At 43.6% G+C, this 13,760-nt stretch overlaps 1 long non-coding RNA gene across 1 annotated transcript; it reads left to right on the forward strand.

Annotated features, from left to right (window-relative positions):
* The first annotated feature begins 1,925 nt into the window (after positions 1–1,925).
* Positions 1,926–7,472, forward strand: LOC121833432. The gene is made up of 3 exons (XR_006076709.1): positions 1,926–1,976; positions 4,108–4,287; positions 7,415–7,472. It is a non-coding gene; the product is annotated as an uncharacterized LOC121833432 (long non-coding RNA).
* The last annotated feature ends 6,288 nt before the right edge of the window (positions 7,473–13,760 follow it).

The following is a 13,760-nucleotide window of genomic DNA, read 5'->3' on the forward strand; positions in this document are numbered from 1 at the left end:
GCACGTAGCCAGGGGGAGGCTTATGAGGCCCGGCCCCTCCCCCCCCGATATCTTCCACTTTGCATGGGTCCTCCTCTCCCCCCTCCCCCTCATACAGCATTTTGTTATGAGTGGGCCCCCCCTGAAACAAAATCCTGGCTACGTGCCTGACGCATCGACTCCAACTTAATGTGGAGTCGACCCACCTTGTTGATAAATTTAATGCCTGCCAGGTAATTTGTTTTGCATTCAGTTAATATATCAGTATTCAGTTAGGTATCCCAAGTCATTAGTCGTTGAGATGCAGTCTCTCTGTAAGTCAGTCATGTTTAACATTCATAAAACTGCTTGTCAAATAATGGCACTGTCGAGGACATGTACTCGGCTCGAGCAATCGCTGTCCACAAGCTGGTTGTGGGGGTACAGGCAGCAAACATCTCGGTTGAAACGTCCTTCCTTGCAATGTAGCTCAAGACTAGGTCAGGGCCCCACTCACAAACGTCTATACTTTGCATCTGTTTAAGCTGGACCACTTTTGACACTACAAGCCATCGCAGCAAAAACAGTGTGACACATGATTATAAGCTCGACGTACCATGGCGTCCAACTATGGTATCCCGCATATTTTGTTCAAGATAACTTTTCTTTTGCGAAAGTTAGATTTTTTTTATAAAGGTTAGTCTTTTTTGTTTTTATTTACAAATTTATTTGAGTTTCCATGGGCAACACTAAGACGTTATGCCAAGGGCAAGGACAAGTTCACTGCTCTAACTTGTTCTCAACTGATTGCAAGAAATTTTGTTAATGTCGTGAAACCTCTTTCCAGCACTTGCTTTGCAGCATGGAAACAAATTATACATGGGACATACTCTTTTTTAGACTGCTTGCTCATTCTGCAGGTCTGCCTTCTATAGATGTCGTGCTACTGGAGAGCAGGCGAATTCGATTGTTGGTTTTGCCATTGCTTTTTTTTAGCCGTTGTCTTAATAGTTGTTGTAAATTTAAAAATTTTTCTAAAAAGCAAGTCGGCAAGAATATCTAGTTTGACTAGTTAGCTGAAAATAATGATCTAGTACCCTTTAGTCAGTAAAATAGATAGTGTATGCCGCTGTTAGTGTCAAGTAGAGATGCACGCTTTTTAGGCATTTTGCGCAGAGTGGTACCCATTTTTATTGGTTAGCCTCTTGGTGCGCCAACTAAACTCTTTCTATCCAGACACCTGCCCTTTGCTTTTATTTGGCAGGCTTTGGCAATAAAATAATAGTGTTATTCCTCGGTGGCTTAAGAACCTAAAGAAAGAAGTTTCTTCATGTTTAAACGCAAAGTTTTATAAAGGCAAAAATGAATTAAGCCAGTAGCAGACGACAGCGTTGCGTCAAAATAGCGGTCGTCTCCTTTTTGCTGCCTTTTCTCTCCCTCCTTCGGCGCTCTCCTCCCTTTCCTCCTCTCCGGCACCTTTGTCACCACACCCACTGGTTAAACTCTCCCACTATACGGCTCTGCATTGCAGTAGTAGTTTTTTTTATAGTCTTTAGAGTTAAATGTGAATATTTGACAGAAATCTCCCAGGTTGGGGTGAAAGGGGGTTAAATGAATGCATTTGATCATTCGCCTTAATTCGGTACCCATCATTTCAAGGCCTCTGTGGCCTTGTCCTGGGGTGTGTCTATGACTGTGGCTGTGAAGGAGCAGTTTTTTAATAGGTGCACATACAAAGTATAAAAACAAAAGGATCTATGTGCTGATCACGAAAGAATATGCTAGCCATTCTAATGTAGCTCTGCCAAGTATGTGATTGTGATTTGTTTTTATTTCCAGCTACTTGGTTGCCTCAAGATCTGGAGATCCTAGTGGCCACAAGCTTGGACTCAATCTTCTGTGGTCCGGCCAGGACCATGGGGGAGGTAATCCCAGCAACAAGAGCATCACAGTATCTCCCTGCTTGTGACTTTCGATTAGCATCACGACAAGGGAGTGCTCATGCCACCAAGTGTTAGGTATGCTACTCGAAATAAGCATTCTTACCTATTCTTGAAGTGAAACAGCAAAAGCACTGCTAAGCCTAAAATGCAAAAAACATTCAAATCTCGGGTTGGATGGAGTTCCAATTACAAAAAGGCGTCTGCAGACATGATTCACATGTGAACTTAAAGCCCACGGATGTAGGTTCGACGTAGTCACAGAAATAACTTCCCGCAGATGGCTTCGCTAGTGCTATACCCAAACAAATTCTTAAAATAATCTTTGTGTTACGTTGGTGTCATCAATCTTATGTACCTACCCCACCCAGCAGTCGGGAGATTTGAAATATAAAAAAATGGGAACTTGCACATTGTCAGCTCTGCAAAGTTAATATATTGAACCGAGCATAGCACGTTCAACTTAAGAAAGCAATTCAGTGCAGGCCTAGTTTTAAGCTTCATATATTTGTTATCGCCCTTCAGAATGAAGTAAAAACTGCTTAAGTTGTGGCCCACTACAGGCTTTCTATTAGTGTTAAAAAGTGTTAAGGCAGTTTAAACAGCTCGCTCCAAATATTTTCTTGAAATGCATAGGTTTATGGAAATTATTATGTGGATGTTTGCAGACAGTCATGGTGAGACCAATCTTTAGTGCCAAGTGTTCCACTTATTCAGAGTTGGTTGAGTCTGTAAATATTGTAGGTCGCAAATTAAATTTTTATAGTATGCAATGGGCACAATCATCCGTAATGACTAGCTCTACCTAGGGGAACTTTATACGTTTACTACGGCAAGATGGTTTCGCAAAACTAAGTATTTAGTTTATTCAACTCCTGCACTAACCTTATATCTAGAAACTTTTTATATTCCTTACGATGCTGAGTTAGGATTCTGGAAGTAGTTTTTCTAGAACTACGCTAGACATTTCCAGTTGATAATTTTTTTCTCGCAAAGCATTCGAGAGAGCCAAACCCTGTAATATACGGATGGAATTCCAGAATGATGCGACTGGCAGTTTGAAACATTCGGCACTCTAACAGTAACAATGACATGTCACTTGCCTATGTAATGCTCATTGTCGCAGATCAAACTGCTTTTTCCGTCTGCACTCATTTTCAGTGGACTCATTCAGCGAACTCGCACCCGAGACTGCAGCGCTGGGTTCTGCGAAGTAATTTGCATGAATATAGATGCAACAGGTTTCTTTGAGCGTGCGTCTAACACGTATTCTTCATATTGAATCTGCTACTGTATTCATGACCATGTCCTTAATTGTATCCACATTCCAGCTTATTTTTATTTTGACATTTGAGTTTTCTTCAGTACTTTTCTCAACATCTGTGCTTGTTGGGCCGTACTCAAGACCATACATGTTGTCTTTCACTATTACATCAATATATAAAACTGTTGATGCCGAGTGAGAATTCAAGGTTCCGAATCTGTCGTGCGAGTTAAATAAGAACCAATAAAAAGCTCTACAAAAGAAATTTTGTTAAAGGAGGCTGTATAAGCATTAGAATAGCACATGCCATGCTAAAAAAAAAAATACAAATTCTTGTTAGGTATGCAAGAATGACACTGCTGTGCTGTTTCTGATGTGTCACAAAAAAAATCAGTGCCATACAGTGTTCCTTATGGAAGTACAAACTGTCGATTTCAAAGCCCAGAAGTTTTATTCAAGAATGTTCCTCAATACAAATGTATTTAGAGATCTGAGCCACTGACTCATACATGACTATGTGGCGAACATTCATTTTCATGTGCATTATAGTTTGCAAGGTCTAGTCTGCATTGATTTATTGTATTCATTCTGAAACTGGGAGAGGTTCTCTGGGTATGAATAAAGATATAAACATTTCTTAAAATCAAAACATTTGAGAACAGACTATACGGCTCTGCATTGCAGTAGTAGTTTTATTTGTAGTCTTTACAGTTGAATGTGAATATTTGACAGAAGTCTCTCAGGTTGGGGCGAAAGAGGGTTAAATGAATGCATTTGATCATTCGCCTTAGTTCGGTACCCATCATTTTAACGCCTACATGGCCTTGTCCTGGGGGGTGACAATGACTAAAATAAGAGGATCTATGTGCTGATCACGAAAGAATATGCTAGCCATTCTAATGTAGCTCTGCCAAGTACTTGATGGTGATTTGTTTTTATTTTCAGCTACTTGGGTGCCTCAAGATCTGGAGATCCTAGTGGCCACAAGCTTGGACTCAATCTTTTTCTGTGGTCTGGCCAGGACCAAGGGGGAGATAATTCCAGCAACAAGAGCGTCGCAGTATCTCCCTGCCTATGACTTTCGATCAGCGTCACGACGGGAGTCCTCGTGCCACCAGGTGTTAGGTATGCCACTTGAAATAAGCATTTTTCTTACCTATTACTAGAACAGCAAAAGCACTACTAAGCCTAAAATGCAAAAAAACATATTGAAATCTTGGGTTGGATGGAGTTCCAATTACAAAAAGGAGTCTGCAGACATGATTAACATGTGAACTTAAAGCCCGCGGATGTAGGTTCGACGGTGTCACAGAAATAACTTCCCGCAGATCGCCTTGTTCGTGCTTTACCCAAACAAATTCTTAAAATAATCATTGTGTTTCGTTGGTGTCATCAATCTTATGTCCCTACCACACCCAGCAGTCGGGACATGTGAAATATAAAAAAACAGGAACTTGCACATTGTCAGCTTTGCAAAGATTTATATAGTAAACAGAGCATAGCACATTCAGCTTAAGAAAAAAATTCAGTGCAGGCCTATATTCATGGTTCACATATGTGTAATTGCTCTTCATAATGAAGTGAAAACTGCTTAAGTTGCGGCCCACTACAGGCTTTCTATTAGTGTCAAAAAGTGTGGTAGAAAACATGATTGCGCTTGGAAGACGGGGACATAGGAAGGACAGACACAACAGAGCGCTAACATTCAACTGATTTAATTCCAGAACCTCAGCGTAGAAACGGACTTTGTCACCGCACCACATGTCAACCAATCCGTTCTGCCACGGACCGCAAGTACGCCAACTCCTTATCCGCCAAGTCAATTGACGCCATACTGACACAACTTGTGCCGGAACTATTTATAGTGTCAGCCTCCATAATCTCGCTAACAGTCCTATCTTTGTGCCTCTCAAGAACAGTAGACGAAGCAAATAATTGTTTGCACCCGCAGTCATGACAATGACACGACAGATCATCCCTGCGAGTGCAAACCATTATTTGCTTTGTCTACTGTTCTTGCTAGGCACAAAGATATGACTGTTAGAGAGATTATGGAGGCTGATGCTATAAATAGTTCTGGCACATGTTGTGTCAGTGTGGCGTCAATTGACTTGGCGAATAAGGAGTTGGCGTACTTGCGGTCCGTGGCAGGGCCACGGATTGGTTGAGATGTGGTGCGGTGACACAGTGAGTTTTTACGCTGAGGTTCTTGAATTAAATCAGTTGAAAGTTAGCACTCGGTGGTGTCTGTCCTTCCTATGTCCCCGTCTTCAAAGCGCAATTATGTTTTCTAACGTACCGTACCAACTTGCCCAACAATCAGCACTTGTTAAAAAGTGCTATTGTGTTTTAAGCAGCTCACACCAAATATTTTCTTGAAATACATAGGTTCATGAAAATTATTATGTAGATGTTGGCAGACAGTCATGGTGGGGCCAATCTTTAATGCCAAGGGGTCCACTTATTCAGAGTAATTGAGTTTGTAAATATTGTAGGTCGCAAATAAAATTTTTATGGTATGCAATGGGCACAATCATCCGTAATGACTAGCTCTACCTAGGGGAACTTCATATGTTTAGTACGGCAAGATGGTTTCGAAAAACAAAGTATTTAGTTTATCCAACTCCTGTACTAACCTTGTCTTTAGAAACTTTTTATACTCTTTGCGATGCTGAGATAAGATTCTGGAAATAGTTTTTCTAGAACTACTCTAGATATTTCCAGTTCAATATTTTTCTCGCAAAGCATTCGAAAGAGCCAAACCCTGTAATGTACGGAGGGAATTCACAGAATGATGCGACTGACAGTTTGGAACATTCGGCACTGTAACAGTAATAATGACATATCACTTATGTAATGCTCATTATCACAGATCAAACTGCTTTTTCCGTCTACACTCATTTTCAGTAGACTCATCCAGCGAACTCCCACCTGAGACTGCAGCGCTGGGTTCTGCAAAGTAATTTGAATGAATAATGATGCAACAGGTTTCTTTGAGCGTACGTCTAACACATATTCTTTATATTGAATCTGCTAACTGTATTCATGACCATGTCCATAAATGTATCCACATTCCAGCTTATTTTTATTTTGACATTTGAGTTTTCCTCAGTACTTTTCTCAACATCTGTGCTTGTTGAACCGTACTCAAGTCCATACATCTTGTCTTTCGCTTTTACATTAATATATAGAACTGTTGATGCCGAGTGAGAATTCAAGGTACCGAATCTGTCGTGCGAGCTAAATAAGAACCAATAAAAAGCTATACAAAGGAAATTTTGTTAAAGGAGGCTGTATGGGCATTAGAATAGCACATGCCATGCTAAAAAAAAAAGATACAAATTCTTGTTAGGTATGCAAGGATGACAGTGTTGTGCTGTTTCTGATGTGTCACAAAAAACAAAAACAAAAATCAGTGCCATACAGTGTTCCTTATGGAAGTACAAACTGTTGAATTCGAAGCCCAGAAATTTTATTCAAGAATGTTCCTCAATACAAATGTATTTTGAGATCTGAGCCACTGACTGATACATGACTATGTGGCAAACATTCATTTTCATGTGCATTATAGTTTACTAGATCTAGTCTGCATTGATTTATTGCATTCATGCTGAAACTGGGAGGGGTTCTCTGGGTATGAATAAAGAGATAAACATTTCTTGATATCAAAACATTTGAGAACGGACAAAAGGAAGGATCTGAGAACGGTATCTTAGATTTTCTTCTTTTTCTTACAGTACATCTAATGTTCACTTTATTTCACCTGATGCATTTAGTTTTTAGCGCAGCTGTTAGCACCCGTTTCCGCGTTTCGCGGCGTCGCTGTCGGCGTAACCGCCCAACTAAACTTGACAGGAAATTGAATTAATGTTGTGGTCATGTGACGTTAATATTTCCGCTAAGTCTAGCTGAGAAACTGAATTTTTTTATGGATGACGTGACACGGTCATGCAACGTCATTTTCCCCGCTACTTTTAGCGGAAAAACTGCATTTGTGTTGAGGTCATGTGACATCAATTTCCACGCTAAATTTAGTGCGAAACTTAACCCGCTAAATTTAGTGGGGAAATTTTCCCGCTAAATTCAAGGAAATTTCCCCCTAAATGGGAGGGAGCAGAAGAGGAGGAGGGGAGGGGAAGGAGGGGCATACCCTCCCATCTTCCTCTTCGAGAGCTGTACTGTATTTTCTCATTACAGAGAATTGTAAACGTCTCATATTTCATCTCATGTTTTTTCAACTTTTATATTGCAGGTGCGCGTGCAGCACAAATCTGGGTTGTGCTGATCCTCTACGCACAAGTTAGGAACTCCTGAGTGACAAGAGTGGGAGTTTGGTCTGACAGCTCAAGGGACACCATTGTTCAGTATTGAATTTTTAATTATCTTCTTTTGAGCAAAGTTAAGCTTTGCTGCATGCAGTTCTTCTAAAAATAAATACCTGCAACCAAATTTACCAGGTCACGACATTTTGCCTCTGCTCTTAGTGCTCCTGGTGAGCCTCGGATAAGAGCTTACTGGTGTGCAAACATCATAATTGTTTGAAACCACTCACTGACGTAGAGACTCATTGACATCCAGCATTCCAATGAAACGCTGGATATCCACAAGTCTTTCTTGAACAATGCAAGCGGGAAAGGAACCATACAATCATATTATATTGGGGGACATTCTACAGAGTGTTTTTTTTTGTATATTTTACAGATTTTTTTTAAAAAAAGCCGTAAAAGCTACATTTACGCAGTCTGTACACGCGAGTTATATGGCCAGGGCGGCATAGTATAAAAGGCTAATTTGAAATGATCAGTCGGCTTATTACAGAGATGTGCCAGTCTTCTTTCAGAAAACTAGATGGAGGTTAATTCTCGCATGTTTTTGTCCCGCGAATCTGAATATCCCGTTTGTTTTCCACAAAGATATAACTAAACGTGAGAAAACACAAAAAAAAAACATCCTACCAATAGTGACATCGTAAGAAGACCTCTCAGCCGCCAAGTGTGTCTCGCTTAAGGGCCGCGCGTCCAGTCGCAAGTTTTCTAGGTATATTCTCCCGCATTGGCACCAGTCGTGACACATTTTTCTGCCCCTTTAAAAAATAGCATGTGCGTGCTTAGCTTTCATAGGCGCTGAAGATGCGTGAACAAAGATTTTGAAAGCTGCTCTTGTGACGTCGCTCTCTAGGGAAGTGCTTTCAATGCGCTTGAAAAATGACTCTATGCAGCCTCGATTATTTAAATTAGCAAATAATTTTGATATTTGAGATTCTGGAGGTCAAATGAAGAAGATTTAAAAGTGTTTTCTCAAATACAAAACCGCTTCAGCCTCTCTCTTAAGTATAGTATGTTCCTGAAATTTTTAATCAGTGAAAATAGACCCATGGTTCCAATTAGAAACTTCTAAGCATCATCAAAACACACTAAATCAATTTTCTTTGTGAAGATATAAGACAAGAGCAGCATTTTATGGTGTTCTAAAAAAATGGTCAATTTGGACGCGTTTCCAGACTTCGGTTTCTTACCAGAGCGCATCTTTGCACCTACGGTCCTGCTGCCCGGTGGCCGCAGTGCGAAGCCGCCCCCTCGCCTCCCTCGTAGGATGGAGGGAAGCAAGGCGCACGTGTGTTGCGCGTCTAAGCCCCTGGGGAACAGGACTGTGGGCGCAAAGATGAGCTCTGATAAGAAACTGAAACCTAGAAACTCGTCCAAATAAAGCATTTTTACAGAACGCGTAAAATGCTACCCCTGCATTATATCCTTCTAAAAAGAGTTGATTTTGTGGTTTTCAGTGACTCAGCAAGTTTCCAATAGAAACCATAGTTTCATTTTCACTAATTAAAAAGTTAATTAACAAATTGTATTTAATTATCTGACTGATCGTTACGACTAGGTCCCTATACTACGTACGCCTGGCCATATAACTCGCCTGCACAAATCGCATTAATTTAGCTTTCACGACCTTCCTAAACATATATGTAAAGCTTAAAACTAAATTGCCGTGTACAACAGTGAAAAGGCAAAACCACCATGTTGGAGCCGTATGGCTCCAACATGCCGGTATCGCCTTTTCGCTGGTATAGGATGTCCCATATTACGTTATCCCTGTATGGTTCCGTCCGCCTACATGGTTCCGCCATAATCCACTGCGCCGGTATAGGATGTCCCATAATACGACACGCTTGTATGGTTCCGCCTACCTGTATCTTTCCGCCGTAATCCACTATACTGGAGCTGCCTTTTCGCTTGTATAGGATGTCCCATATTACGGTTACGCTTGTATGAGCCTTTTCCATCATCTTTCCATCATCGATATTTTCCAACAGGGTAGCAGTTACGCGAATCTAGTGTTTTCCATTGGACGCTTCGTCCTATGGAGGTCACGCTGCCACGCAATATGGCAGGGTCGCAGAATACGGACGAAATACCCACTAATTAAAGATACATATGTTATGGTAGTCCAGCATTTAGAAAATGAGCTTCAGGTGCTTGGAGAACAGGAGTTCCTGCAACGATGATCGACAAGATTTCTTACCCTACGCGAAAGACGTGTAAATCTGTACCGTAGTATGCTTTGATGTCGTTGCTTCTTCCTGCGTCCCAGTGTAATGATGTCAATAAAATTTGCTTAGAACACCATTTCCATGATTCTTTTAGCGCAGGACGGGGCACTTGGGAGATAGAGCAAATGATTTATTGAGCTCGCAGTGGCACCTCGGAGCAGCGAAAATGTCTGACAGTGCAGCGGTGCTGGCGCTCCGTTTGGTATTTCGGCAGCTTTCTTTTGCTTCGCTGGTTGTGGCGTGGAAAAACCTTCATCATGCCGTCTTCGTTGCCACCTTACTTCAACATCAACACCGCTGCCGTCGCATACGTAGCTGCATTACGCCGCTATGTATGCGACGGTTGGACCACCGAAGAGCTGCCCAGGCAGCACGCCGACACTGAGACAGTGTCGGGGAAATATTGCTCGCAATATTAAGCCAGTTTCGTGTTTTGCATCACGGCCGAGTATTCGGCGAATATCGTTTACCGATCGTTTTAAAAATGGACCAGAATCTGCGATATCATTCGAGGCTGGGCGGAGATGGGGGAATATCGGTTAACATGGCCGCTGCCGCTGCGGTGTCAGTGGTCTTGGGGCCAAGCCAACGTTCCTAGAACCACTTAGTTGGCAAACGGCTGTAGAGCCTGCGCTGAAAAATTGCGGTGGCTTAGCCCGACTATGCCGGGATATGCGTACCGTGAGCTTATGCGCACAAAATGAGAGGCGCGATGAAGCGGCTCCATTGCAGCCTCAGACTTGGCTACTGCGCACCGGAGGTGGACAGCTGGGCACGCGGCGGCACCAGAGCGTCTGCCCCGGCTATGACGTCACTCCTCTCGAATGTGCAGACCGGCGAGGCGCGCGCGGTGGCGGCAGAGAACGCGAGGCGGTGGCTCCGGCGCGCCAGCTGTGCGGCCTGCGACGTCATTGCTCCTCGCGCTTGCGCAGACCAGCTCTTTAAAAGCCACCCGAAACTGCTCAACCTGGGCCAGTGTAGATCTCGTTACAAAAGTGGCATTGATCTGTAATCGAGAACCCAGCTAATAGGGATGGCGACGCCACCATTTCTCCCGCTCCGGCAACTCGAGGAACGGCACGTGACTCCTATTTTGGCTTCAATTGGCCATTTTGGCGCCGAAACAGATACGATGGAAGGGGCTTCAAGGGTGCCTCCACCGACTCCCACGCGGACGCGCCGCGAATTACTGCCGAAGTTAGGATGCGCCTAGGTTAGGACGCGCTGCCTAAAATCAGTGCTGAAACATGGTTGTATAAAAACAATATTAATTGTGCCGCTAAACGTTGTAAACTAAAAATGTTATAAAACATCACGCGCTCCCCGTTTTGCACTAATCTCCAATAAAATTTAAAAAAAATAGTTTTTTTTTTAGTTTGTTTGTACGGAACACCTTAGTTCCAGCCGCTGATGGCCCGGCGCGCCCTCGGCGCGGCCCCGTTGCAATAGCGACGGACGCCGCGATTGGCCGGCGCAATTGACCGATGGAGTATCGTTTTAGAAACGGTCGAGAATTCCTAATACCGGCCGATATAGCCAGTTAAGACCCGACAATTTATCGGTATCGTTTTAAAAACGGTCAAGAATTCCTAATACCGGTCGATATAGCCGGTTCAGACTCGACAAATTACCGGAAAAGGACTCTGGATACTGTATATCAGCGTGGCGTTGGACAGCCCAAGTGATGTTCGATCGACATCGGCCAAAGCACAGTAATACTGGCCCGATCTTTACGATCCAGTGCCAATATGGGCAGTATGAGATTGATATCCGACCGATTTCTCCGATCCGACGCCAATGTTGGCGCAATAATGTGTGCCGCCTGGGTGGCTGTCATTCAAGGTACTATCGGGGAAAAATGAAATGCGAACAGAGGAGCGCTTGGCTCGCGGTACAGGCTGCGCCACCTGGAAGTGAGCCTAGGGGCGAGGGTGCGTGGCCTACTCCGATGTGTTCACGCCCCTCGCTCAGCGCTCCTCAAGCTTCGGCAGCTCGCCTCTCAGTACGCTGCAAGCATCACCGCTATCTTTGCTGGCTCAGCGCGTGCGGTGCGCAGAAGCTCGCCGCACTCGCCGAGCGAGCAAAGATAGCGGTGATAACTTTCAGCGCACTGAGAGGCGTACTGCCAAAGCTTGGGGAGCGCAGAGCGAAGGGCGTGAACACATCGGAGTAGGCCACGCAGCCTAGCCCCTAGGCTCACTTCCAGGTGGCGCAGCCTGTACCGCGAGCCACGCGCTCCTCTGTTCGCATTTCATTTTTCCCCGATAGTACGTCATCTGGCGCCGTTGAGGTGTACGGCTGTGACGTATTACGCAGCGTTAAATAAATGGCTGTTTTAAGGTGGCTGCCTGAACTTGAGAATTACAAGAAACCATAGGCCCTTAGCCATATCAACTGTGTTCCCTGCACTAGCCAGCAAGGGCTAAAAGCAGGTGTAATAAACGCGGCAAGGGTAGCAAAACGTGTTTTCATATCGAAAAAAAAATGCTGTAAATCGTATGTTTTCAAAGAAGGGAAATAAAAAAAAAAAAATGCGTATGGCGGGCATCGAACCTACCCAGCTTCAACAGACTCTATATGCGAGGAAGACACTCCAACACCCTCCACAAACCTGGAATTTTTTTTTTCTTTATTGCATTGGTTTGGCAACAACGTGTGCAATTCCACAATTCGTCAGTCTGAAAAAGGGCCTCTAAAACACTTTTCAGAAGGCTCAATTTAAAAACATCGCATAGCTTTTATCAATTTAAACACAGTTTCCAACTCAGGTGTGGGTGTTAACGCACTCTAAACACTTTCCATTAGAGCGACAAGGTGAACCAAATACATATACACCTCGTTCGCATCAGGATCTGCGTTTCTCACTGCCATTCGCAATTTCCAGATGCTAAACAGATATAGAAGAAGGAACGAGTCACACTGCACGCAGTTTTTATTTTGAACATCAAGAAAACGTATTCTACACTCTTTGCAAGTTCCGTGTATTTGGTGAATATTTGGGGTGAAAAACACGCTATATACACACATTAGCATAAATTTACATGTTGGGTAATGGATAATTCATTCAAAAATCATGCGAGGTTGTAAAAAACGTGTTTTGGTTCAGTCATACACAGATAACCGTGTAGCCGACCTCGAAAACACGCATCACCCTTAGTGACCGCAGCGTTGCCAGCCATCGAAGCACCGGAATGCTTGGGGACACACCTAGACAGGACCGTGGAGACAAATGTCGCCGCGGAAAGAAATATGTCTCGGAGGCAGATACGCACCAAAAGCAATTGCGCCATGTCGCAGGACGTTGGCGAAGCTCCGACTCCTCAGGCGCTGCCATTGATTCTGGTCGATGACAATGCCAATGCGGCTTCCGTCATGTCGCCCATGTTCGTATTTATTTTAGGGGTCTTGATAATAGATTTTTACGCACAACAATTAAACTTGTGTATCTCATTACTCGTTCTAAACAATTAAAATGGATATAAACGTGCGCCTTATCTGAACACGGGACCGATCTGTTGGTTTCGTTTTGGCTTCAACCCTTGAACTGCAAGCTTAATGGACATCTCAGTTCGGTCGAACAACGTTGGGACGTTGGGTCGAACCACCGTGGTCGAACTGGTCGAACCATAGTCATCGGCCGATGGCTGGTTACTTCATGCCTATGGGGTTTGGGTACTATGAGGCTCCTTTTTGGCGCTGTTATGATCGCGAACACCCAGACCGCAACACAAGTAAGGTAGCGACGACCAGACGGCTGGGTTCGGCTCCTGGCATCGCCGAGCGAGTCGACCTTCGCGGGGGAGCCATATGTTGAAGACAACAGAAGTTCGTCGTAAACTTGCTTCGCAAATATTCGGCTGCAAAAAAAAGGAAATTGAATTTGCCTTATTAAACTCCATTTCCCCACAACTTGCCAGCTGCCAATTTATGTGCTTTGGCAGCTTCGTTGTTGGAACGAAACATGTTGCAGTGCACCAGTGGAGCGCATATTGTTCTTTTCTTCCACTTCTGTATCTGACACTCTGATAAAATTATGCTTTATGGG

This window comes from Ixodes scapularis, unplaced genomic scaffold (assembly GCF_016920785.2).
Source record: "Ixodes scapularis isolate PalLabHiFi unplaced genomic scaffold, ASM1692078v2 PGA_scaffold0__279_contigs__length_252992795, whole genome shotgun sequence".
Taxonomy (NCBI): domain Eukaryota; kingdom Metazoa; phylum Arthropoda; class Arachnida; order Ixodida; family Ixodidae; genus Ixodes; species Ixodes scapularis.